Source organism: Pongo abelii, chromosome 5, assembly GCF_028885655.2.
Source record: "Pongo abelii isolate AG06213 chromosome 5, NHGRI_mPonAbe1-v2.0_pri, whole genome shotgun sequence".
NCBI classification, from domain to species: domain Eukaryota; kingdom Metazoa; phylum Chordata; class Mammalia; order Primates; family Hominidae; genus Pongo; species Pongo abelii.
In genome coordinates this window covers 97,083,781-97,110,585 of record NC_071990.2, presented here as the reverse complement: position 1 = coordinate 97,110,585, position 26,805 = coordinate 97,083,781, and positions in this window count along the sequence as shown.

The window sequence follows — 26,805 nt, the reverse complement described above, 5'->3', positions numbered from 1 at the left end:
TTGCGGCTCGTTTAGTGACTAATTCAAAAATACTAGTGATTAGAAGTTTTCAAAAGTCCCTAGGTTTCTGTGAATCTTTACTGCAAGTGAACCATCTTAACATCTTTACAAATGTAGTCACTATAATGAGATAGAATTCAAAAGGTCATTTTACCAGTGGTGCCAAAAGTGGGATTACTGAGGCAATCCATTAGGATTTGCTAGTATTTAATTAAACACTTGACACTGGCACCCTCAGCAGGCACGTATGTCATATGGTAGCCTATGGGGAGTTATCCTAAGGGAGGCGTAGATGTCCTAAAACAAAGAAGTTTACATAGCCCTTTGTGTATTCATTCGATTTCAACATATTGTGATTATTGAAATTTATTTCTGCCTAATTAGGTAAATTTACAGATTATATTAATTAGTTTTGATGAAACTAGACCTCTCAAAGTGAGCAAATTGTTTAAAAAATATTTCTGCGAAGAAATCCTAGCTTGAAGATATTACTGATAATGCAAGTATAAATAATCAACAAGTAAATGGCAGAATGAACACTTTTGAAGCTAGCATTTGCTCTTCTGCCACATGGTGGACTCAAATCAATAACCTAATAAGATTTGAGATATTGGTTAAAAAAATATAAAATTATGAGGGTGAGGCTTTTTGAAATTTGAATTGCATCCAGCATCATTAAGGACAAATCTTGTCCTAAGTGTTTATTTAGCCTTGAGATGTTAGCTAATCATAGTATAAAACCATTATGAGAACAAGACATTGAAAGCACTGGGAAGCAAAGGACTATTCATTCAATACTACTTAGAATTATATGATAATCCATTACTTTGTAAAAACTTAATCAAATATAATAATTGTTTAGATGATAAATTTGAGGTTTCTTAATTGTAAAAGATGAAATGCCATGTACTGTTAGGAACACACTTATTCTTGCTCTGGTTAAAACTTGCTGAAATACTACATAGGAATTAACATAAAAACAAACGTAAACACATTTCTCCTCAGAAGATGCACAGGAAACACTGCTAAAGATATAATAAAAAGTGATAAAATATATTCATGTATTTAGGGGAGGTAGGTTTGCTATACAGCTGGGTGATTGTACAAGGTTTTCCAACATTCAGGCTACGGTACTTGCTAGGTTATGTTTCCTTTTGTAAGCAACCAAAGTAAGATGTCCCATAAAGAATATATTCTCAATACAAATGATTTCATTAAACAAAAAGTATTTTATTGACTAAGTCTATGTATGTAACCACTGATAAAGCTGCTGATTGGTTTGTAATCATTAATAAAAATGTTCCTGGTCATGATTATAGAAATATCTTCACAATGGAAATGTATTCATTGTATTATTTGTAGAAAAAGTTTGAAAATGAAATCATGTCATTTTCAAATGTTATGAATATAGCTAATTTTGTAAAAAGAAGACTATTCAATAGAAGAACTCTTTGTATGTTATTTTTAACACAATACAAGTGACCATAAAAGTCTTTTTTAAGCACTGCAATTTGCTGGTTGTCTTATAACAAGTACTTAAAGGAGGTGGCAACTTAAAAAAAGATATAATTTTTCTTTTAAAAAAGACAAGTTTCCTAAATTTGCTGACATTTCCAGGAATGAAGAGATGTACTACCTGGAATATATATATATTTCAAAATAAGACGTAATCTGTTTCTTCAAGTTAAAATTGAGATGTTAAAAAAGAGTGAGAAAATGAATACTTATTCAAAGAATAAGTTATGACAAGAGAACATTGAGAATAGATACTTGGAAATATTCCCATAGTAATGTGGTTTTGTTGACAAAAACAATTCTAAGCATTTCACCTATAAACTCTAGTCTGCATATCTGAAATTAGAATTTTCTAGTCTGCAAAATCTGCCAAATGAAGAGCTTTTTTAGGTTTTAAATCTATGTTTTAAATATAAAAATATACTTGTTTCATAAGATTTGATTGCCATCAGAAAAGGTAAAAATTTACTAGCAGCTTCATAATTATTTATACAGATAGACTGGATTGAAAAAATGTGTCATGATTTAGTAGGAGCTGCAATGACTCACTTTTTCTATTTGGACCTGTATAATTTTGTAGGGCATCCTTTTCAGATATTTATGGCCACTCAGACAAATATGAAAATAATTTATAAACCAGACATTAAAATTAGCATCTCACAGAATGTTATACAAATATTAATAAAATAAATTCTAAATATTTTACACTTTGGGTATGTATTCACGTTTTCCTTTTTTCCATTTGAGTTTAGGATGAAAATATCCAGGTACTACTGATGTAAGCACGCCTGCTGCTACAAGATGCCCCAGACTTGAGCTGACCAGTTGCATGAGCCTTAGTCCTAGTATAAAGTCCTTACCACCAGAAGTGTCCACAATAGCTCATTTTAACACAGAATGTGAAACATGTCTTTATAATATTAATTCTCTGTTTTTTTTCATTTAGTCTAGAAAAAAGCCTTATTCTGCACTTTTTTTTTTTTTTAATTGAAGTGTCACATACTGACATTTGACAGTGTTTTCTTCTCATTCAAGTTAAAGCCTTGGATCCCTTGCCTGGATCTTATCTCCACTGTTGCCACCACTCCCCACTTTCCCCTCTTCATTTTCTTTTTTTCTATCTTCAAACATTATTAATTCTTTCCTGTTTTGAAAACAAAACAAACAAAAAACAAAGTTTCACTTTTACTCTAGTTATTATCTATTTTGTATTTCCTTATTGCCAAAGCATAAACAAATAGGGAATCTATTCTCTGCTCCAATTTCATCTTCACTCACTCCTTTTTCATACCTTGGAAAAGGTTGGAAAGACTCCGTTGTTTATATTTGAAATTTTTCTCTTTTCTTTTTAAAGTCACTAATGACTAATTGATAATTGAATGCTCCTTTTCTGTTCTCTGTGGCTTCTCTGAAGCATTTCACACCATTGTCTAAAATCCTTATCACACCTCTTTTTTGTCACTTCTCTGACGTTATACTATCATACCCTCTTCTCTAGGATAGCTGTTTACTCTTTGTTCATGTCCTTGAATTACCAATTATCTATATTCGTCACTATTTAGTCCCTGACACTCTGGATCAAAGAGGAATATATTCTTTATATAGGAACCTTTTTGTATTTTCCCCAAGTAATTTTTTCCCATCATCTAATTCAGTCATGATACTGTCAGGAAACTAAATCTACCCCCAGATTATTCAAATGAAGAGATTTAAATAAAAGGATTACAGAGTTGCTGGCCGAGTGAAGGGCTGAAAAAAAAAAATAAAAGGATGGAGAGGTGCTTGGAAAAGAATAATACTGGGAAATTATCTCCATCTTGAGGGCTAAAGCAAAACAGAGACTCAAACTTACAAGAGCCCAGCGAGGCCTGAAACCTGGCAGGAGGAGACTGTTAAGGTGGAGCTGTAATGGTGGCGGGACACAGTTACTGTCAGAAATCAGACTTGAAGCCAGGAGGGAACAGAGAATAAACACCCTGACTGCTTTCTCCTCCTACCAACACCTCCAATTCCCTGTCCCTGCCTCCTATGGTCCAAACCCAACCTGAAGCCAGCTGGTGAGTGAGGCTGGATAGGCAGTCTGTGGAGATCATCCTCCCGAGGAACAGAGTGGGCAGAGGGTGAAGACAGCCAGCCAGTACATCACCTCTTTGTAAATAACTACATTTTCTTTTGCAGTTGGACCTCTCACATAAACCTAATTTCTAAGTCAACCATCTATTAGCTATTTCCACATGATTTTCTATTCCTTCGAATACACTATGTCTAACGGCAAGTACCATCTACTTTTTCCAAACCTGACCCTCAACTAGCCTTACATTTCAACTCATGCCATGCTTGCTTTGTGATTTTCTCCAACCTGTATCCTAGTTCCACTACGTAATTCTGGGACCATATTCGACTTTACCTGAATCTTGAGACTCATTCTCTACTTTGAATCACACTGACAGAAATTTAATGTCTTATTTGTTTCCAGTGTCTATCTCATCTTGCTCTTCCTATTACCCCATATCCTTGGGGAATGAAGTTTTGTCCTAGCGGCTGAAATCTGGCAGTTTACAGATGGTCTTCTGAGCAACTGTGGTGCATCTGATCTGCCTGGGTCTCTGAAGAGACCCTATTCTTAAAGCCTCAGCTGTCTTGCTCTGCCTATCTTTTAGAGCACCTATTGGGTGAGATTTTCCCCAAGCTGACTCCCTGTCAGGGTGCCTTCTGGGTTAGTATTCATCTCCTGGTTTAGTGTTGTTTGCTAGACTACATTTTCTTTTTAAAACTTATATGCAAATCTGTGATCCCCAGTGTCTGCCTCCTCTGGTAGGCATGTAGAGTTCTAGGTGCTAGTCCTTCCCAAGTGGAGAAACCACTGGATTGTTCCGAGTTATGGAGCTACTGTGATCTGCACTCTAGTTGAATAAGTCAGAAACTTTTTTTTTTTAGACAGGTTTTCACTCTTGTTGCCCAGGCTGGAGTGCAATGGCGTGATTTTGGCTCACTGCAACCTCCACCTTCCAGGTTCAAGCGGTTCTCCTGCCTTAGCCTCCTGAGTAGCTGGGATTACAGGCACCCATCACCATGCCTGGCTAATTTTTATATTTTTAGTAAAGTCAGTGTTTCACCATGTTAGCCAGGCTGGTCTCAAACTCCTGAACTCAGGTGATCCACCAGCCTTGACCTCCCAAAGTGCTAAGATTACAGGCATGAGCCACCACTCCCAGCCCTTTTAACCTTCATTTTTCTGATCTAAAAAATATGCCGCCAAATTATAAAAATATAAGAAAATACAAAAAAGCATTGAAAGCAAATAAAATCCACCTATGTTTCTAATGTCAACATCCTGAAATAAAAACTGATAATATTGGGGGGTGTTTCTAACTATTTCAAATATATATGGATACATATGTGCATGTGTGTGTGTGTGGTAATAAATACATACTTTAAAATACATATATAGATAATGTTCATATAATGTTTCACATATCTTTTATTTTTATTTATTTATTTGTTTTCAGGCAAGTTCTTACTCTGTCGCCCAGACGGGAGTGCAGCAGTGCAATTAAAACTCACTGCAGCCTCAATCTCCTGGGCTCAAGTGACCCTCCCACCTCAGCCTCCTGAGTAGCTAGGACCACAGGCATGTGCCACCACACGCAACTAATTTTTAAATTTAAAAAAAAAAAATTTTTTTTAATTTTAATTTTTTTGTAGAGTGGGGGCCTCCCTATGTTGACTAGGCTGGTCTTGAACTCCTGGACTCCCACTTCAGCCTCCCACAGAGATTACAGGCATGAGCAACTGCATCTGGCTCATATCTCTTTCAAAAATAATGTATGTATATACACAACATATTCATGAATAAATATATGAATAAAATATGTATGAAAATATATGTATAGATGTGTACATAGTTTTATAGGCCATCTTTTTAACTCAATATTTTTCATGAAAAAATAAGTTCCTAAATACTTTTTGAAAATATTTTACTGGCTAAATAATATTGCGTGTAAGGATGTGCCATGAGGCACTCTGTCACCAACTTTGTTGAATCCTTTTATTTGCTTCCAGCTTGTATCTTTGTAGAGCATCAGATTTTTTTTCCTTTAGGACAGAGTCTGCAAAGTGGAATTACTGAGTCAAAAGGAATCAGATTTATTAAAGGCTCTTGAAACACACTGTGAAGTTGCTGTCTAAACAAAATAAAGCAGTATGTGCTTCTACCAGAAGTGTTTGTGCACACATGTACCTTTCTTGCCACGTTCTTCTTACAGGGAATATTTTTCTTAAATATTATTTTTAATTTTTGTGGGTACATAGTGTATATATATATATTAGTGTATATATATATATTAGTGTGTATATATATAAGTGTATATATATATATAGTGCATGAGATGTTTTATACAGGCATGTGATTTGAAATAACCATATCATGGAGAATGGGGTATGTATCCCCTCAGACCTTTTTTCTTTGAGTTACAAACAATATAGTTATATTCTTTTAGTTATTTTAAAATGTACAATTAAGTTATTGTTGACTGTATTCACTCTGTTGTGCTATCAAATAGTAGGTCTTATTCATACCTTCTGTTTGTTTCTAACCCATTAACTATCTCTCCGTGCCCCACAGCCCCTACTACCTGTCCCCGCCTTTAGTAACCATCATTTTACTCTCTACCTCCATGAGTTCAATTGTTTTGATTATTAGATCCCACAAATAAGTGAGAACAAGCAAAATTTGTCTTTCTGTGCCTGGCTTATTTCACTGAACATAATGATTTCCATTTCCATCCATGTTTTTGCAAATGACAGGATCTCATTCTTTTTATGGCTGAATAGTACTCCATTGTGTATATGTACTACATTTTCTGTATCCATTCATCTATTGACGAACATTTAGATTGCTTCCAAATCTTAGCTACTGTGAACAGTGCCACAACAAACATGAATGTGCGGGTATTTCTTTGATAAACTGATTTCCTTATTTTGGGTATATACCCAGCAGTGGGACTGCTGGATCATATGGTAGCTCAATTTTAATTTTTTGAGGAGCCTCCAGACTGCTCTTCATAGGGGCTGTGCTAATTTACATTCCCACCAACAGTGTACAAGGATTCCCTTTTCTCCACATTCTCACCAACATTTGTTACTGTCTGTCTTTTGGATAAAGCCATTTAACTGGGATGAGATGATATCTCATTGTAGTTTTGATTTGCATTCCTCTGATGATCCATGATGTTGAGCACTTTTTTATAGCCTGTTTCATTTGTATGTCTTCTTTTCAGAAATTCCTATTCAAATCTTTTTGCCCATTTTCTAATCAGGTTATTACATTTTTTCCCTATAGAGTTTTTTGAGTTCCTTATGTATTCTGGCTCTTAATCCCTTGTCAGATGTGTAGTTTGCAAACATTTTCTGCCGTTGTGTGGGTTGTCTCTTCACTTTGTTGATTGTTTCCTTTGGTGTGCAGGAGCTTTTTAACTTGATGTGATTCTATTTGTCCATTTTTGCTTTGGTTGCCTGTTGTGGGGCATTGCTGTGGGGCATTGCTGTGGGGTATTGCAATATCTGCTCGTGGAGTATTGCTCAAGAAATTTTTGCCCAGACCAATGTCCTAGAGATTTCCCCTGATGTTTCCTGGTAGTAGTTTCATAACTTGAGGTGCTAGATTTAAGTCTTTAATCCATTTTGATTTGATTTTTTTGTATATGTTGAGAGATTGTGGTTTAGTTTCATTATTCTGCATATAGATATCCAGCTTTCCCAGCACTATTTATTGAAGAGGCTGTTTTTTTCCCAGTGTATGTTCTTGGCACCTTTGTCGAAAATGAGTTCACTATAGGTGTCTGGATTTATTTCTGGGTTCTCTATTCTCTTCCATTGGTTTATGTCAGTACACGTCATTTTGGTTACTATAGCTGTGCAGTATAATTTGAAGTCTGGTAATGTGATTACTCTATTTTTTTTCCTCAGGATACCTTTAGCTATTCTGGGTCTTTTGTGATCCCATATAAATTTTAGGATTTTTTTTTCTATCTCTGTGAAAAATGTTATTGGTATTTTGATAGGGATTGGATTGAAATGTAGATTGCTTTGGGTAGTGTGGACACTCAGACCACAAGATGCAGTCTTTCCAGCTCTTCTACCCTCTTTCCAAAAGCAAAGGAGTTTTGCATGGTACCACTGCCTCCACAAGCCATGTCCCTTAAGGCCCAAGGGCTCTTACATCAGCTTTTGGTGAATGCTGCCTAGCCTAGGACTCACCCTTCAGGGCAGCGGGCTCCCCTCTGACTCAGGGCAGGCCTAGAGATTGCTGTCCAAGAGTCAAGTCATGAAATCAGGGACCCCAAGAACATACTTGCTGCTGTGATTATGCTGGTACCTGAAGCCAGAAAGTCTCAGAAGCTCACCCAAGGCCGTCGACGTAGTACCTGGGTATCACTGCTGGTTATTCAGGGCCCAATGACTCTTCCATTAGCAGGTGATAAATGCTGCCAGGACTGGGTCTTCCTCTTCAAGGCAGTGGATTCACTTCTGGCCAGGTTGTGTCTAGAAATGTTATTTGGAGCCAGGGCCTGGAATGGGGTCCTCAAGACTCTGACCCGTGCTTTATCCTGCTGTGGCTTAGCTGGTACCCAAGATGTAAGACAAAGTCTTCCCTGCTCTTCTAGCTCCTCTCCTCAAGTGGAAGGAAATGGTCACTTTTGCAGCAATGAAATGTGCAGCCTGGGGTTTCGGGAGGGGTGATGCCAGCACTCCCTTAGCTGCCCTAGCTGGTGTCTCACTAGGTCATGTTTCCCCCCACAGCACGCTGTCTCTGGGCCTACTTCTGCACTAGGACTTGCCTAAGAGTTATAGTACTTACAGCCTAGACTGCTTCTCAACATTTACTTAAGAGACACAGAGTACTGTAGCTCTTCCTGGAGAGGTTTGCGGAAAGCCATGTTCAGACCACTGGGATTTGTGATTCTCCTCTGGCTAGGGCTGGTTTACACTCCGTGGTGGGGAGTGGGGTGTCAGCTAAGTTTGGTCCAGTGTTCCTTTCTGCTCTAACAGGACAGCGCTGAGTTTAATGCCTCACAATTGCTGTGCTCTCTCTGTCTCCCCCAGCATCCAGAGATGCTCTCCACACCAGGCTGCCACGTGGGGAAGGGGAGAGAATCCTCCACAATTCAGGACTGTTTTTTTTCTGTCTCTTCAGTGCATTTTTCAGCGATATGAAGCTAAAGACAGATACTACAAGTGCTCACCCGATAACTGGTTCTTATGAAGGTATTTTTTCTGTGTAGATAGTAGTTAATTGGTGTCCTTGTTGAAGGGATGATGGGTGAAGCATTCTATTCCTCCGTCTTGCTGTGCCTCCTCCCTCTCAAGTGAGTATTTTTACATTAGAAAAATTCTCGACTTACGTGGCCCAAATTTCCTTAGTGTTTAAATGATGTTTCTTTTACTGCATCATGATAAACAGAGAACATTTTGAAGAAACTAGACTCCTTATTGTCTCACAGTAAAAACAAAATGGAGGACACCTTCCCTTATCTTTGTGTCCTCCCCAGCTTATCTTCCACTGGATGTGTTCTATCTGTTTACTTGTCTCTCAAGGAGCCAGGAAATTTGTACTTACCTATAAGAAGGATAGTAAATGAAAACTACCCAGGAATCCCTTCCTGGGTGAGTGTACAGGGCACTCAGAAGTTAACGGTGCATTCCAAGGTTAGAGGTCTCGATTGGAGGCTATATCGGATGAAAATTTGACTTACAAAGTGTGACAATAGCAAAAGAAACTCTGCTAACCTTCTTCTTTTCTGCGATAAGACATGTAGAGAAACAGAAAAGACAGTTTCAATTTCTTTTCGTGGTCTTTAAAAAACTATGTTGTTCCTCCCTTCTTGCTCCCACTTCTTTTTGATAAGTGTGATACTTGTTGATTAAAATGTAAAGAAAATGCACCATATGAGGTTCTGTGGTACTTTTCTTAATTTCGAGAACGGAAGTGTGAAATTCTCTGAAGTGTGGTGCTAAAGGTATATAAATGCTGTCTTGTTTTGAGAATTAGCTCAGTAAACCTATCTCTAATGTTCCCCATAAAAAAAAGAAGCCATTCTCTTCAGTTTGCTCTATGAGGCTTTACTTCCATTTATCAGCCATTCCCTCTACAAGCAGAAGAGGATCTTGAAGATATATGTGTGTGTGTGTGTGTATATGGATTGTTATTTCACTATATTAAAAACAATGAATCTTTCATGTGAGAGTTTATAAGATAAGCTACATTGTCTCCATGACAAATGAAAGGTAAAACAAAGCAGTAAATATTTATCTTAGTCAAAATAAGAGCTCAAAAATATTCTTGTGTTGTTAATTTCCATTTTTCCCTGTCATTAGCTTTGTACTACTTCTTGTCAATTTCCCAAAGGGAAATAGTGCAAAACAAATGGAAAAGAGTTTCTGGCCTCCTGTGTCTTTTAAAAAAATTAAAAAAAGAAAGAAAAAGAAAAAGAGAAATCCCAACTGAAAACAACATTTAAATCAAGCTTATAGTCACACATTTTGATATCAAAAAACGTTTTGCCAGTTGGAGACTGAAAACATGGATCTAATCAAAAGCTTCTTTTCTCATTAATTTCAATTTTCTTTTAGAGGCATTTATTTGCTAATTTTCAAAGGTGAGCTAATAATTTCCCTTAAGTCTGAGAACTCATCTTGAACAAAAATATCATAGAAAGAATCTATACATAGCATTTAAACCTTTTTTATCAGTCTTTTGTACCATGTGTAGTGAATTATGTCTTTCTTGAATTCATAATTAGAGGAGGGAGCAGATGGCTGGGACTTATTGTAAAATTTTGTGCCTATTAAACAGTAAGTTATGCATTCTCAGTAACTATTCTTTGTCGTGAGATAAGCCAAATATTTAAATTATTTTAAAGGATGTAACAAAATACATTTTCTCCTGTAGATTAATGCGCTATATACATCAGAATCACTTGACAGTTAAGTTTTGAATTACTGTATGCTAACTGCATGAAATCTTTTTTCTAAATCCTTTTCATAGATATTGCAATACAGACACTTTTGGAACAAGGGTTCTTATAATGCAAGCAGCAATTTTATCCCTTTCCACTGTATTTTCAAACCCTTCCTTTATGATGATTATTTTCAAAGGTATTTGATCTACATCAAAGCTATCTTAATTTTTCTTTTTATAAAGATACCTTTGAGCATGGGGGCTATGGGTAGAGACAGATGATTGAGCCCATCATTTTCTGATTTTGTTCTAATTATACCCAGAAGAGGTGCTGAGAGTAAGCAGCTGCCAGAGGTGTGCCTATATATCCTAGTGGTACCCACACATTCACAATCCCAGTTCAGTGATGCATGCACTCATTCTTTCTTACAAGCACACACACATCACACACCTACTTGAACACCTGTGCTTACCAAAAATTTTCTACTTTGTCTTTATGTACATTTTGATTACCTCCTGCTAGCTGTAGCTGAAAAAAGCATTTTAATTTTATGAGAATAAAATATTAGGATAGTCAAGTACAATGCTTTTGAGGACATCATTATACCTTAAACATTCAACTGTCAGTTGACACAATTGTTAAACTTATAGCATAGCAGTGGCATTAGAGAGGCTATACTGTTGGAAGAAAGTTTTTGGAGTGACTTCTATTCTGTCTAAACAGATTTTTATAGGTATTTTAGCTCTCCTGTTTCTCTGCTTAAAATAGTCTTTCAGACAAACTATAGGACCACACTTGCTGACTGAGTAGGGCGGGAATTAAACAAATGAATTCATTTTTTCATTTCTGCTCTGTGTTTCATGTTTGTTAATGAATAATTGTTGCACTTTTTGTCTAAAATTACATGAAATTCTGGAAATCTCTGCCTTGGCATTTAGTAAAATGAATATACAGACACATAATCTTATGTCAAAAATCATGTTAACAAAAAGGGGTTGCTCAAAATGCGGGCATAATTAATGTTTTCTTTGAGCAAGAAACCACACATTGTTTGCAAAGATTTTAAAAAATATATTACATGTGTTTTGTTGAGAGAAAGGTATTTCCAGATCTTTTATGCAGACGATGAAAGCAATACGAAGAAAGGACTGATATTATGTTTGCAATAAAACCTGGCTGGTCCTCACTTGTATTCTTAGTTGTAACAATTCTCATATTTTTAGGATCAACTCTTTAATGGATCAGCTCTGAAAGCAGATATACCTGGATGGCCACGAAACTGGTCTCAGTCCAGACCTCATTGGCCTGTCTTATTCTAGAGCTTTTTCATTATCTTTGAGGATTCCAGTGTTTAAAGAACAACCAAAAATCTAGGAGCTATGGACACTGGTAGGATTAGGATCCTGCTATATATTTAATTCAGGTTCAGAATCTTAAACTTTGACCAGTTTCAAATATCTGGGTTGACCATAACATTCACCTAGGATTTGGGTTGCTCTTAGGGAACATTTTAGGATTTTAGGTCAGGAGTCTCTGCTCCCAGACTTCTGAGGGTCCCCTTTTAAATAAAGTATGTAACAGGACATTTTGGTAGAAATGGGACATCTTTTTGTTGCTTCTTCCAATTGGTTACTCTTCTTATGGGAAGTATACAGCTCATAATGATACAGTTTCTGTATTTGATACACAGGATTTGGTCCATGAGTTAAAAGGATCCTCGAATGCCATGAAGAATGAGGGTGGCACCCTACAGACCAGCAACAATGACTGGTGTCCATGTGGACATGTGAATAAGTTAAAAAAGTCAACAGTGATTGATATTGTGTTGGCTTTGTGCAGGCAGAGACTTTTCATTAGTTATTGCAGTATGTGAGTGTTACATATATATGTGTGTGTATGTATGTATGCACCAATATAATAGATAATATAGACTCTTCAATTCTAATCACCCTTGCACTCATGCATTGTAATCAGAATATTGTATAGATACACACACACACACACACACACACACATAGGAACTCCAGATAATTCATAGAGAAATAGAATTAAAAGATATAAGTAAAAAATATAAGCTTTATTTCTCAACATACGTTCCATCAAGTTTAAGACACTTTTGTAAGCAGTGACACCAGTTGTTTAGTCTATCCCTAAAGAACTGAAGGTCTTGTGAATTTCACCGTGTTGATGCAGTATTTTTAATTTTTAACATTATTAACTGAAGAAAAATAGGTGCCCTTTACAGTTTTTTTTTTTTTTTTTTTTTTTTAAGAATAGTGATAGGCTTGGCTGTGTCCCACCCAAATCTCATCTTGAATCGTAGTTCCCATAAACCCCACATGTCTTGGGAGGAACCCAGTGAAAAGTGATTGAAGCATGGAGGTGGTTTCCCCCATGCTGCTCTCATGATAGTGAGTGAGTACTCACGAGATCTGATGCTTTTATAAGTGTCTGGCATTTCCCCTGCTGGTACTTCACCTTCCTGCTGCCCTGTGAAGAAGTTGCCTTTCTTCCCCTCCACCTTCCACCACGATTGTTTCCTGAGGCCTTCCCAGCCATGAAGAACTGTGAGTCAGTTAAACCTATTTTCTTTATAAATTACCCAATCTCAGGTATTTCTTCATAGCATTGTGAAAATGGACTAATACAATTAGGAAACAAAAAGGAGTCAGAAGGAGCCAACTCAGGACCAAAAGTGGTTGCCTAATAAGTTTCCATTGAAACTAACAGAATTACCCTTGTTTAATGAAAGAAATGACCAGGAGCATTATGGTGGAGAAAGACTCTCTGTTAAGGCTGTCTGGGGTATTTTTATGCTACAACTTTGGCTTTCTTAAAAACAAACAAACAGACAAACAAAATTCTCTCATAATAAGATGATGTCACCGTTCTTTGGCTCCCCAGAAAGACAACAAGCAAAATACCTTACCTTGAGCACCCCAAAAAACTGTTGCCATATTCTTTGCTCTTGACTGGTCTTTTTCTTTGACTGGACCACTTTCATCTCTTGATAGACATTGCTTTGACTGTGTTTTGTTTTCAGGATCATGCTAGTAAAGCCATGTTTTATCTCTTGTTACAATTGCTTGAAGAAATGATTCAAGATCTTGATCCCAATTGTATAAAATTTCCACTGAAAGCTCTGCTCTTTTCTGCATCTGATCTAGGCACAATAGTTTTGGCACCTATCAAGTGGAAAGTTTGCTCAACCTTAACTTTTCAGTCAGAATTGTGTAAGATGAACCAACTGAGATGTCTATAGTGTTCGCTATTGTTTCTGCAGTTAATCATTGGTCCTCCTAAATTAGGGCATGGGCAAGATTAATTTTTTCCTCACAAATTGTTGTGGATAACCTGCCACTGCAGGCTTCATCTTCAATTACTCTTGTCCCTTCTTAAAGTGAGTTATCTCTTTGTAAACCACTGATTTCTTATGGGGCATTTTTCCCATAAACTTTTCATAAAGCATCAGTGATCTCGCTATTCCTCACCTAAGCTTCACCATAAATTTGATGTTTTGCTTCAATGTTAGCAGAATTTATGTTACTCTGATAGGGACTCTTTTCAAACTGATGTCTTATCCTTCGTAGTGCCTCAAACTAGATCCTGTCCAGACATGTTATAAGAAGTTAGGAAGCTTTTATTTTGGCACAAAACATTTTTAAATTTCATGGATTATTTAATAATATACATTTTCCATGATTTTTTTTTATGAGACAGGTTCTTGTTCTGTGGCCCAGGCTGGAGTGCAGTGGCGTGATCAGAACTCCTTGCAGTCTCCAACTCTTGGGCTCAAATGATCCTCCTGAATATCTAGGACTACAGGTGCACATCACCATACCTGGCTAATTATTTTAATTTTATTTTGTAGGACAGGATATTGCTATGTTGCCCAGGCTGGTCTTGAACTCCTGGCCTCAAGTGATTCTTCCAAAGAGCTGAGATTACAGCCATAACCTACGATGCCAGGCCTCCATGAACATTTTTAAAACCTCTTCTGTATCTCCAAAAATGTCTCCTCAATCACTCAGAAATTGATACTATCTTTTCCTCATTTCTATTGCCTCTAATCAACTACAACTATTACAGTAAATTAGCCAATATATAACTAGATTTTATCTTCCTTTATTTGTATGATTTCCATTTATTTCAGAAAGTTTGCACATAACAATTACCTGAGAGTCATTTTTTTTTATCATACTTTAAGTTCTAGGGTACATGTGCACAATGTGCAGGTTTGTTACATGTGTATACATGTGCCATGTTGGTGTGCTGCACCCATTAACTCATCATGTACATTAGGTATATCTCCCAATGCTATCCCTCCCCCCTCCCCCCACCCCACAACAGGCCCAGTGTGTGATGTTCCCCTTCCTGTGTCCAAGTGTTCTCATTGTTCAATTCCCTATGAGTGAGAACATGTGGTGTTTGGTTTTTTGTCCTTGCGATAGTTTGCTGAGAATGATGGTTTCCAGCTTCATCCATGTCCCTACAAAGGGCATGAACTCATCCTCTTTTATGGCTGCATAGTATTCCATGGTGTATATGTGCTATTTTCCCTTTTTAATTCTTTTGAAATTGTTCTGGGATTTCATGAAAATTCTAATCTAGGATAAATAGTATGCAATAAAAACATTCGGTGTGAATTATGTTACTGAGGAGTTTTTCTCTCCCGATAGCTAAAACATTAAATTTGTCTGAAATATTGCTGAATACTGGGGAGGGTAATTTGATACCAGTCTCACAAGAAGTGACCTGGAATTTAGACATCATTTAAATCACCTTCCATCAGAAGCAAATTAGAATGTTCAGCTAAAACAAAAAAAGAACTTTATCTAGAGATTGAATTTTAAAATAGGAGCATATGCATTATCATTTGTCAGTGCTATGTCCTCAGTTGTTGTATTCATCATGTAATACTTGTTTCTGTTAAATCTGTCATTAGTGCATGAGACTACAGATTTTCTAGTACACACCTGACTTTATATAGATCAAGGTAAGAGATTATCCACTTCTATCGTGCTAGAAAATATGGATTTCTAGAAAAGGTTTATTAAAAATATTAAATCTCTATAAGATACAAACTATTAAAAATAGCTGCCTAAACTAAGATTTGCTTTCTCCCTGGGAATTCCTGACTTCTGCATTTCTCAGGATTCAGCAGAAATCCCATTTCTGGGTTCTCTTCTTGTGCTGGGCACTATTTCAGAAAAATCAGAAGTATGTCTTAGATTTCCCCACTTAATGTCCAGATCCAAAAGTGTGAGGTTCAAAGCCTGTCTTATCAGTCTTGCTTTCAGTTTCAGAACTTATGTATTCTTTGGAACATGTTTATTGAAGTATTAAAGAGTATCAAGTTACATGGCACTTTTAATTTTTTTTTTTTTTTGAGACAGAGTCTCCTCTGTCACCCAGGCTGAAGTGCAGTGGTGCGATCTCGGCTCACTGCAAGCTCCGCCTCCCGGGTTCACGCCATTCTCCTGCCTTAGCCTCCCAAGTAGCTGGGACCACAGGTGCCCGCCACCAATACAAATTTTTTATATTTTTGGTAGAAACAGGGTTTCACCATGTTGGCCAGTCTAGTCATGAACTCTTGACCTCATGTGGTCCACCCGCCTCGGCCTCCCAAAGTCCTGGGATTACAGGTGTGAGCCACTGCACCTGGCCTTTTTAAAAAAATATAGATGAAATCCAGAGGATATTTACAAAATACATGCAAAATTTAAAAAATAACGTACAGTAACATAAATAGACCACACAACTTAGAAAAAAATTTACCCTCATGCAATCACCTGTGCTCCTCTCTGAGTCCCTGCCCTACTTCATTCACCCTCAGCTGTAACCATCATAATGAGTTTTGGATTTATTATTCTTTTGCTTTTCTATACAGCTTAATTTTATGTTTGTATTCCGAATAATATATCATTAGATTAGCAAATTATTGAAATGTATGTGATTGAATTTGAATTATATTGTAAATATTCTTCTACAATTTCTTGCCACTCAAAATTATTTTCTTAAGATCCATTCATGTTGTTGTATCTAGCTGTAATTCATCTATTTTCTCTGTGGTATCAGATTTTATTTACAACCATTTGCAACCATTTATTTACAAATTCAACTGTTGATAGATGCATGGGATTTTGATGAGGTAATTTTGATGTCCAGTTTTTCTATATAGGAAATTTTTTCATTTTCATTTATTTCGTATCTCCAAATGCAAAGTGATTGACTTTTGAACATTTTAAAAAATTTCAATTTAACTGCCCTCTCTAACATCACACCTTCCCTGATTCCCTTCTGTCCTGAGCCTTTTTCATTCCAGACACACACTTTATCTCACCTCTCTGTATATTGCTGTGAGCAATGATGTAAAAGAAGATTGAATTTAAAGGAAAGATTACCAGTCAGGAATGAGTTTGGATAGTCAGTTGATAATAACTTTTAAGACAGTAAAATTTTATACCTATCTAAAAGTTCTGCTTTTTTAGTTTCATCACATCATGTTTTTAAATAAATAAAATGCCTTGGTGATAAGCCATTACAACTCACTTAGGCTGATGTCCTTTTCATATATAAACACACAAAGCTTAGAGATTACCATATGATTTACTGTATAATTTTCTGCCGGTCGATATGCCTGGCTGCGAGTATCTGAATTTTGTTCTTTGTATCACTCCTATTTAATGGAGAAAAAATTGCTATTGCCACCAAAAGAGAAGGACAATCAAAAGCCTTTTCCTTCACTATTTTCAATGATTTCTGAAAAGGGAGCTAATTCCCCTAGGATAATACTTTATAAAACGTGTAAGAGCTTATTATGGTTCAGGGAAATGCAGTGCTGTCTCGGGAAGAAAGTGAAGGAAATTTATATGGGAGATTAGAAGAGTGGCTGAAGAGGGGCTGAGATTGTAGTCAAAAATTAATTAACTTCACAGGAGAGATAGCATGGCTCATATCTTAAGGCCTTATTGGGAATTTGTTATTTTTCCTCATTGATTGATTTAGTGCATTGTGTATGTCAGAAATAAATACAACAAAGCTTAAAATGAAAATTTCTTACATTGCACGTTGAGTAATTTTAATTAACACTTTTATACTACTTACACTTTAAAAGCAAAAGTTAAAGCTTATGTTAGGGAATCAAAGGCTATCAAACCACGCTCTATGAATCTATACCATATAGGCTTTACTTCTGCAGTCATTGACATTTCACTGTAAGAAAATGAACAAGGGAACATTTTGATGATTTTCAGGAGAAACACTAGTCTGTTTTCTCCATCCCCTTCTGTTATCTTCCTTTTATGGCATTACATCTGTTAAAATGTAATACCTTATAATAATTAAAAAAAAAAAACTTCTAGCCTTCTTTCTGACATACTGGCAAATTTCCCTCTCTTTGAAATTTAGAATGTGGTATTGGAAAGACTTGAAATATAGTTAATGTATTACCTTCTCACAAATGAAGAACTTACAATTAACAAATATTCAAACCGAAGTGCAATCCATGTTAGTTTGCTAAATTTATACACAAGTAGGCAATGGGGCTCATTCACATTCTCAGGAGAGAACTAAGGCTGAAATAGGAAGGAGGCATTTATGATTTGTGAAAATGCCTTTGATTGGACAACAGGCCTGAGCAACATGCAGAGGGACAGTATTGTGCAAACCAGATTGATAAGACATGTGGTTATGGAAACGCCCTGGCCCTACAGCTATGCCACTCTACCAACTAGGTTATGTTGACCTTGGATTAATAATAAGCTCTTTCTTGTATCTCCTCATCTGAAAAATGCTGAAAGCTATAGCTAACCTATCTACTTCACAGTATTATTATAATAATGAAATAGAAAAATATGTATGAAAGATGTATGAATTTTTAAGTATTATACTCATTTAAAAAATAATAACATTGTGTTCACTTGCTCCTCACAGTGGTAGAAAGTGTGGCTCACACGTTTCTTGGAGGTGCAGCTTAGAAAGTCTCTAACTCGTCAAATGCCACAGGTAATACTACTATTAATATATTTGGGATTTCATTACAGGGTACTTCCTATGGCCTCCATTTTAAAGATGTTTAAGAATAGAGCAGGTTTTTTGTTTTCTTTTATTTTTATGTAAAGGACTTCGATGGTGATACTATTTTAGGCTAAACTTGATTTTGGCTGCCAGTTACAGGATGCAAAACATAGTAGTTTACGAGATAAAATAAAAAGGATTGTATATATGTTTATACAACTGCAGCAGTCAACTTCAAATGATTATCCCAATGCCCCCCTGGCCCTAGCATTTAAAGCTTTGCATACTCCCCTCCCAAATTGTGTCAGGATTGATCTGTGTGACCAATAGATTACAGCAGAAGTGATGGTATGTGACTTCTGAGGCTAAGTTATGAAGGACATTGTAGCTTTCTCCTTGCTCTTTCTTGAATTGTTCAGTCTAGGCTGAGTGAGCTCCCTGTTGTGTCTTGAGGACACTCAGGCAGCTCTACAGAGAAATCCACATGATGAGGAACTGCGTACTCTTGGTAAAAGTCACTGGGAAACTGAGGCCTCTGGCCAATAGCCATGTGAGCGAGCCACATGAAAAGTGTCCTTCATCCCCAGTTAAGCTTTCAGATGATGGACTCCCCAGCTGACATCTCTTCTTCAATCTCATGAGAAACAGTAAGTCACAGCTGCCCATCAGATCTATTCTTGTATTCCTGACTCTCAAAAACTGTGAGAGTTAATACATGTTTGCTGTTTCAAGCTGCAATGTTTGGGCTAATTTGTCATAAAGAAATAAATACCTAATACAACAATGGAGGAATCCCATAGGAGGAATTTTTGAGGTACATATGGATTGAAAACTGTGGTCAGAGCTATATTCTACTTTATCTCATGGCTGTACATTTCTCTGTGTCTTTTTTATTTTCAGACTCTTTCTATGTCATAGAAATGATGACCACCAGGAGATTCTGGCTCACATTAAATTTACAGCTTTTAATTTTCAATGAAAAGTAAAATCTTATTTTTCTTTCCACATTGATAAATATACCCTTATAGAGGACTCTGAATAGTGCAACTTGAGACCCATGTCACCTTTTAGACCAATCATTTTGGGCAGCCAGGCTACTCCATGTGGCCTTTATATTACTATGTGCACCATAGTTGGCCAGACACATGTCATGGGGCATATTCACTACCATTGAGGAAAAGAAGTATGTTATAGGCAGTCCCATAGAAATCATATTGAATATGGGTAGGGATCTTCTGCAAAGAATAGGGTATTGGCTAGTGAAACAACACAAATTCATCATAGGATAGGTAGGTGTCACTCCACAGGAAAGAAAGAGTAGTTTATTCTGCTTCCCTTTATCTTTCATTAGGGTGAGGAAAACCAGATGGAACACCTATTTGTCAGATTGCAGGGTTACTATTATTTTCCCTAAAGGTTGGCCTACTATGTGCTACAGATAAGAAAAAGGCAACACAATTTTTATTTTGATGGAGACATCTGAAATATTTTCTTTGTTAGAATATCAAAACTCATTTGAAAAACAAAATTTTATAAGTTGGTAGACAATTGAATCAATGTTACGTTGGGAAAGAAATGGTGGAATACATTATTTGGATATAAGGGTGGCCCAAGGAACTCTCTAAGCCTCTTTCCTACTCCCCTCCCTTTGGCCTCAAAATAATCCACAGTGGAGTTATCACAGGTCCTGGAGCCTTGTGCACTCTGGCTAACACCAGGTCTCCATGCTCGTCTCTGCTCTTGTTGAACATTTTCTGAATTATTTTCACATAATTTCTTAAGCAAATAAATCCCTCAAAGAAGAGGCTGTAATTGGAATTGGTTATCCACCTGCTTTTAGAAGATCCTTAGAAATCATTCTATTATACTTGGCATCTCAGTTTACCTCAGTCCCCACCAGAGGTGCAATCCTCCCAGGGATTCTGCTCCTTTGTAGTAAGGCTTGGTACATCCTTGGTTTCAAGGCTCCACACCAATCTGTTAGCAAAATCTATTGGCTCGATCTTCAAAATATTGTTTATCCTAAATCCAACAGCTTCTCACCACTGCTATTCAACACTTTAGTCTAAGCCATCATCATCTCTATCCTGGGCTAGGGTGATGGTTACCTAACTGCTTGTCCTCTTACTTCCCTGAAATCAACTCTCCATTTAACTGCTGGGCTGGAATGAACCTTTAAGCATGTAAATCAAATACTTTTATTTCCTTTACCAAAACCCTCCAATTGCTTTATGTTATAACCAGAAAAAATCTAAGGTCCTCACCATGGCCTACAAAGTCCTACATGATCTGCCCATGTGTGTGTCTCTGACTCTACCTCCTACCACTCTCCACCTCCTTACTCTGTTCTAGCTGCAGTGGCCTTTTTGGTGTTTCCGAAACTCACCATGTTAAAAATTCTCATCTCGGGTTCTTTGCATTTGCTGTTTCCCCTTTTTGTAATGCTCTTTTACCAGAGCTGCATGTATCCCAATATCTTACTTTATTCAGGTCTCTGCTCAGATGTCACCTGAGGTGGGATTTGCTTGGTCTTCCTAACTAAAATAGCTCCCATGTCCACCATTCTGCTTATTATCCAAGATGATTTTGTAGGTTTAATATATAGACAAGTAAAGAGAAGTGATTATATATCTCACTATATAAGAAACTGGCATGAATGGCTAGAGTGGAAAATGTACAGAGCTGAAGTCTATGTTAGAATACTCTATAGAGTAAAAATCATAGGCTCGAAGTAGACCATGGGCAGCCCCTGGGAGAGCAGCATCTCTAGCCAGAGAATGCATATGAAGAGGCAGTGAGTATCCGCAACATGAAAACTTTCCAGGGCCAGATACAGGAGTCTCTGCTTATTTGTGGTTTCAATTTCTGTGGTTTAAATTGCCCATGGTCAACTGCAATTCAAAAATAGATAAGTACTGTACAATAAGATATCTTGATAAAGAGAGACCATATTCATTTAACTTTTGTTTCATACATTATTATAATTGTTTTACCTTATTATTAGTTATTGTTGTTAATCTCTTACTGTGCCTTGTTTATAAATTAAACTTTATCATAGGTATGCATGTATAGCAAAAAATATGGAGTTAAGTATTATCTGTGGTTTCAGGAATCCACCCGGGTCTTGGAACATATCCCCTGTGGATAAGAGGGACTACTATACCAAAGAATTTCATTAGAACTTAAGCAACTTTATTGACATTGTATAAATAGATTAGGGAAATATATATTCAACAGGATGAGCCAGAAAAGTCTCTAAGACCACACACCAGATGGATTTGCTCATGGTATTTCTCCCTCCTCAGTATAAATGTGTAAGAATATTGCAGAATGTAAGGAACAATGACTTTGCCAACTTTTGCCTATGACAACAGAATAATATAAAATTCTTTATTTCCATAAGAAGAAAAAATTATTATATGGTGTTGGAGGGAATTTCAGGCCATACAGGGAGACTTTTCTGATGATCCCTCTAATAATAATATAAATAATCATTGCCCTATCATTGGAAAGTTTGCTTATTTTCTGGTTTTCACTATTAAAATAATTCTGCAATGTAAATGCAATGAAAATGCAATTCTTCTTTAAAGTACATTTTGTACATTAGTGGGTAAATTTGTAAAAGAAATTTCTAAAAGTAAAAATATTAAATCAAAAGCCATCACAAATTACCTTACAAGAAGTTTTATATCAGTTTACACCAGTATAAAATATATAGGGCAGTGAACATTCCCCTTCTTTTGATAACACTGGATTTTATCACATAGTTTTTCCCTAAAACCAATTTTGAAAAATAGTATTTCATTCTTCTTTTAATTCACATTTCCCTGATTACTGCTAACAGTGACTGTCTGTTCATATATTTGTCATGTATATTTTTTATTCTGTGGCTTGCCTGCTCATATTCCTTCCCATTTTTTTCTTTTTGCATCTTTTTTCTTTTTATTTAGGATTCTTAAAAGTCTTTATGTATTTTCTACATTAATCTTTTGTCCACCACATGAACAACGATTTTTCCTGTACATTTCTTATATTTTAGTTTTCTTCTACTGCCATCCATCATTCCAGTTTTAAACACTTAAATCATTATCTGGTGCTTCCCCTTTCAGTAAAACAACCGTGCATTCAGTTACTAAAACCAAAAACCTTGATGCCATCTTGACCTTCTTTTAAAATATTCTGTTTTACATCAGCAACTCCTGTTAAAACAGCACTCATATATTTCCCTATATTCATCCTTGCTACCACTGTCCCGTCTACCATGCCTTCTTGAGCCATCACCCTCTTCTGCCTATACAACCGTATGGCCTTTAGACTGGCAGCTCTGTTTGCACTTGTACTCTCTACTCTCCATGTCTCAGCCAGTGACACATTTATTTTTGTTACCTTTTTATTATAAAATAATAAATAAAATACTGTAAAAATTATATTTTATTGGTACTATATATACATTTTAAATAACAAAAATGAATTAAGGTATACACTCAGGTACCCACCAGCTAGCTTGAGGAATAGAATATTTCCAAAATATCTGAAGGCTCTGTGTGTCGCTTTTGTTTATATCATCATTTTTCCACCACAGAGGCAACTGCTATTCTGAGTTTTATGTTGGACATTGTTTTACTTTTCTTAAATGTTTTTCCATATATATGTGCATTATTAAACAATATTTTTTTTTATTTTGCCTGATATTGAACTTGTTTCTATGAAACATATTGTGAAGTTTTTCATTGTTGGTGTTTACAGCTATAATTTATTCATTTAACTGGTATCTATTATTCCATTGTAAGAATATGCTACAATCTGTTTACAGAGTATAACATTTTGGTTCTGTTTATCTGTTTATTGATTGATTTCTCATTAGGAACAATGGTTCTATGGATATCCTTGCACATGCTTCCTGATGTACATGTGTAAGAGTTTCTCTAGAATATTTAGGATTGGAAAGGTTGAGTTATCAGGGATATACATCTTCAACCTACACCATATTTTGCGTATGCCATCCTTTCCCCACTGACTTTCAATGTCATCTGCATCGTTTAACAGTTTATATGTGCACATATCTGTCTCCAGTTTCCCCCCTCTGTTCTTTTGTTTCATTGTATTTTTCTGTGCCAATGACAATCATCTTAGCTATTGAAGATTCTTAATAAATTTTGAAAATCTCAACATACTGTAGAGTATGTCTCCTCTTCTGGTTTTACTTTTGAGGGTCTTAGTTATTCTTGGCCCTTCGTTTGTTGGCATAAATTTTAGAAACAGCTTGTCATGTAACATGAAAAATTCTATTTGCTTTTTTGTTAAAATGTCATTGAATGTTTTCTTACTAATCATGAATGATCCATTTTTCCTTTCTTAGGTCTTTTCTCATTTTAATAAACTTTATGATTTTCTTCCTAAAACCTTATATGTATTTGGGTAGATATATTCCTAGTAAATTTCACCCTATGATTATTTTTTAATAAAATGCCACTGCATTTTGTGTCTGATCTTATATTCAGCAAACTTTACATATTATATTATTTAATCTAATAATTATCTTTTAAATATTGTGAGGGATTTCTATATAGGCAAAAATGTCATCTGCAAATAATTATAGCTCTTTCTTTGTTTCCAATCCTTATGTCTTTTTAAAATAGTTGCACTAGTTAGCTTTTTAAATACATATTAAATGAAATTTGTAATGGTAGGAGCTCTAATTTAAAAGGAAATGATTTCGGTTATTAATTTTGAAATATGGTAGATGTGCTGTTTTTTATAGATGTCATTTATCAGAATAAGGAAGTTCCTTATAGTTCTATTTCTGAGATTTGGTTTTCTTCTTAAATTATAAATATTTTTGATTTTTAATGATTTTTCTACATTTGTACAGATGATCATTTATTTTCCTCTAATCTGTTAATATGGTGAAATAAATTATTTGACTTCCCTTTATTGTTCTATTGTTGGGATGAAACAAACTTGTTGATTATATAGTAAATGTACTTTTCTCTTTTTCTTTTTCTTTTTTTTTTTTTTTTTGAGACAGGGTCTCACTGTTGCCTAGGCTGGAGTGCAGTCGCACAATCTCTGCTCACTGCAACCTCTGCTTCCTGGCTTAGGTGATCCTTCTACTTCAGCCTCCGGAGTAACTGGAACTACAGGCATGCGCCACCACACACAGATGTTATGTATTTCTTGTAGAGATGGGGTTTCACCATGTTGCCCAGGCTGGTCTCCAACTAGTGAGCTCAAGTGATCTGCCTGCCTTGGCCTCTCAAAGTGCTGGGATTACAGGCATGAGCCACTTTGCCAAGCTGTAAATGTATTTTGGAATTTAATTTTTTTCATTTTTATTTCTACAGTAATGAAAAATATTGATCTACAGTAGTTCTTTCTCATATAGTTCTTACTTAATTTTAGAATCAAGATTATACCAGCTTTTTAAAATGAGTCCAGGAGTATTGCATCTTCTATTTTCACACAGTATCCTATAAATTAGAGTAAGCTATTTCTTGAAAAATTGGTAGAATTTGACTGGAAAAATTTTTAGTCTGGTATTTTCTTTGTGGCAAGGTTTTTTCTAAACTGATTCAGTTTCTTTACTAAGACAGTTCAGACTTTCTGTTTATTCTTGAGACAATATTGTTAATTCTATTTAAGATGAATTTCTTTTCATTTAAATTTTCAAATATACTGACCTAAAATTGTCCATAAAACTCTTATTATTTATTATGTTTTAATTTTCTCTGAATTTATAATTATGTTCTCTCTCTCTCTTTTTTTTTTTTGGAAACAAAGTTTTACTCTTTTTGCCCAGACTGGAGTGCAATGGTGTGATCTCGGCTCACTGCAACCTTCTCGTCCCGATTTCAAGTGATTCTCCTGCCTCAGCCTCCCGAGTAGATGAAATTACAGGTGTGCACCACCACACCAGGCTAATTTTGCACTTTTTTTTTTTTTTTTTTTAAGTAGAGACAGGGTTTCACCATGATGGCCAGGCTGGTTTCAAATTCCTGACCTCAGGTGATCCGCGCACCTTGGCTTCCCAAGGTGTTGGGATTACAGGAGTGAGCCACCGTGCCTGGCCCATGTTCTCTTTTCTATTTTAGTGTTTTCAACAGTTTTGCAAAATATTAAGCAATTTTATTAGTCTTAATATTAGCCAAATTTTGCTTGCCTATCATCTCCATTGTAGCTTTAAAATTTTATATTTCTTTAATTTTTTCTCATGTATATTAATTCTATATTTTCTTTTCAAATCTTATGTGCCTCATTAATTTTCAGCTTTATTTCTTTTCCAAAATTAGTTTACTTAAGAATAAAATTTTCCTAAGTATTGATTTAGTGGTATCCTAAAAAGTTAAAAGAAGTTTTATTATCATATAGTTCTAATTATTTTCTAGTTTCAATTACAATTTCATCTTTAACCCATAAATTATTAAGAAAAAATTTTTACTAAATATGTTGTTTTTAACTTATTTTTATTTCTTAACCTAATTGACTTGTAGCCCAAAAATACCAGCTTTATGATATAGATTTTATTAAATGTGTCAAAAAAATTTACATAGTCGATTGTCAGTTTTTTTTAATGTTTTGTATACTTAGAAAAAAATGTTCTCCAGTTTCTAGCTGTCGTGGTTCAATATATGCCAATTAAGTAAAATGAATTGATTGTGATTTAAAAAAATCTTTTAAAATCATTTTTATTTTCTCTACTTCGTCAATTATTGACAGAAATGTGTACATTTTTCTCATTATCTTGACATATCCATCAATTTCTTCTTAAAGTCTGTAAACATTTGCTTTATGTATTTTGCATCAATGTTATTAGGTTCACAAAGATTTAGAATTTTGTCATCCTGTGAATTTAAACATTACAATGTAACTCTATCCTTAGGCCTTTTTGCCGTGAAGTCAATTTTGTCTACACTGATTTAGGAGGTTAATTCTTCCAGTATATATGTTTTTTCTTTTTTTTTTACTTTTTATGTTTATTTTCTATATAGCAATATTATTATAATTTTAATAGTGTAGTAAATACTTGTATAGCTTTATTGCCCAATTTCCTAATTTTCTTTGCTTATCATGCTTTTTTCAATCCTGCACATATTTTCTTGATCATTTTCTTTCCTTCTTAAGTAGATTCCTTGGAAATCATTTTTATAAAGCAGTTGTAGTAAAATCCCTTTTTTAACAGGGTCTGAAAATATCTGTATTTCAATCTTGCTGTTGAAAGATTGTTTGCCAGTACAGAATTCTACTTTGACAATTATTTTCTCTCATATCTGAAAATAACATTCTTCTGTTTTCTGTTATAGGCATTGATAAA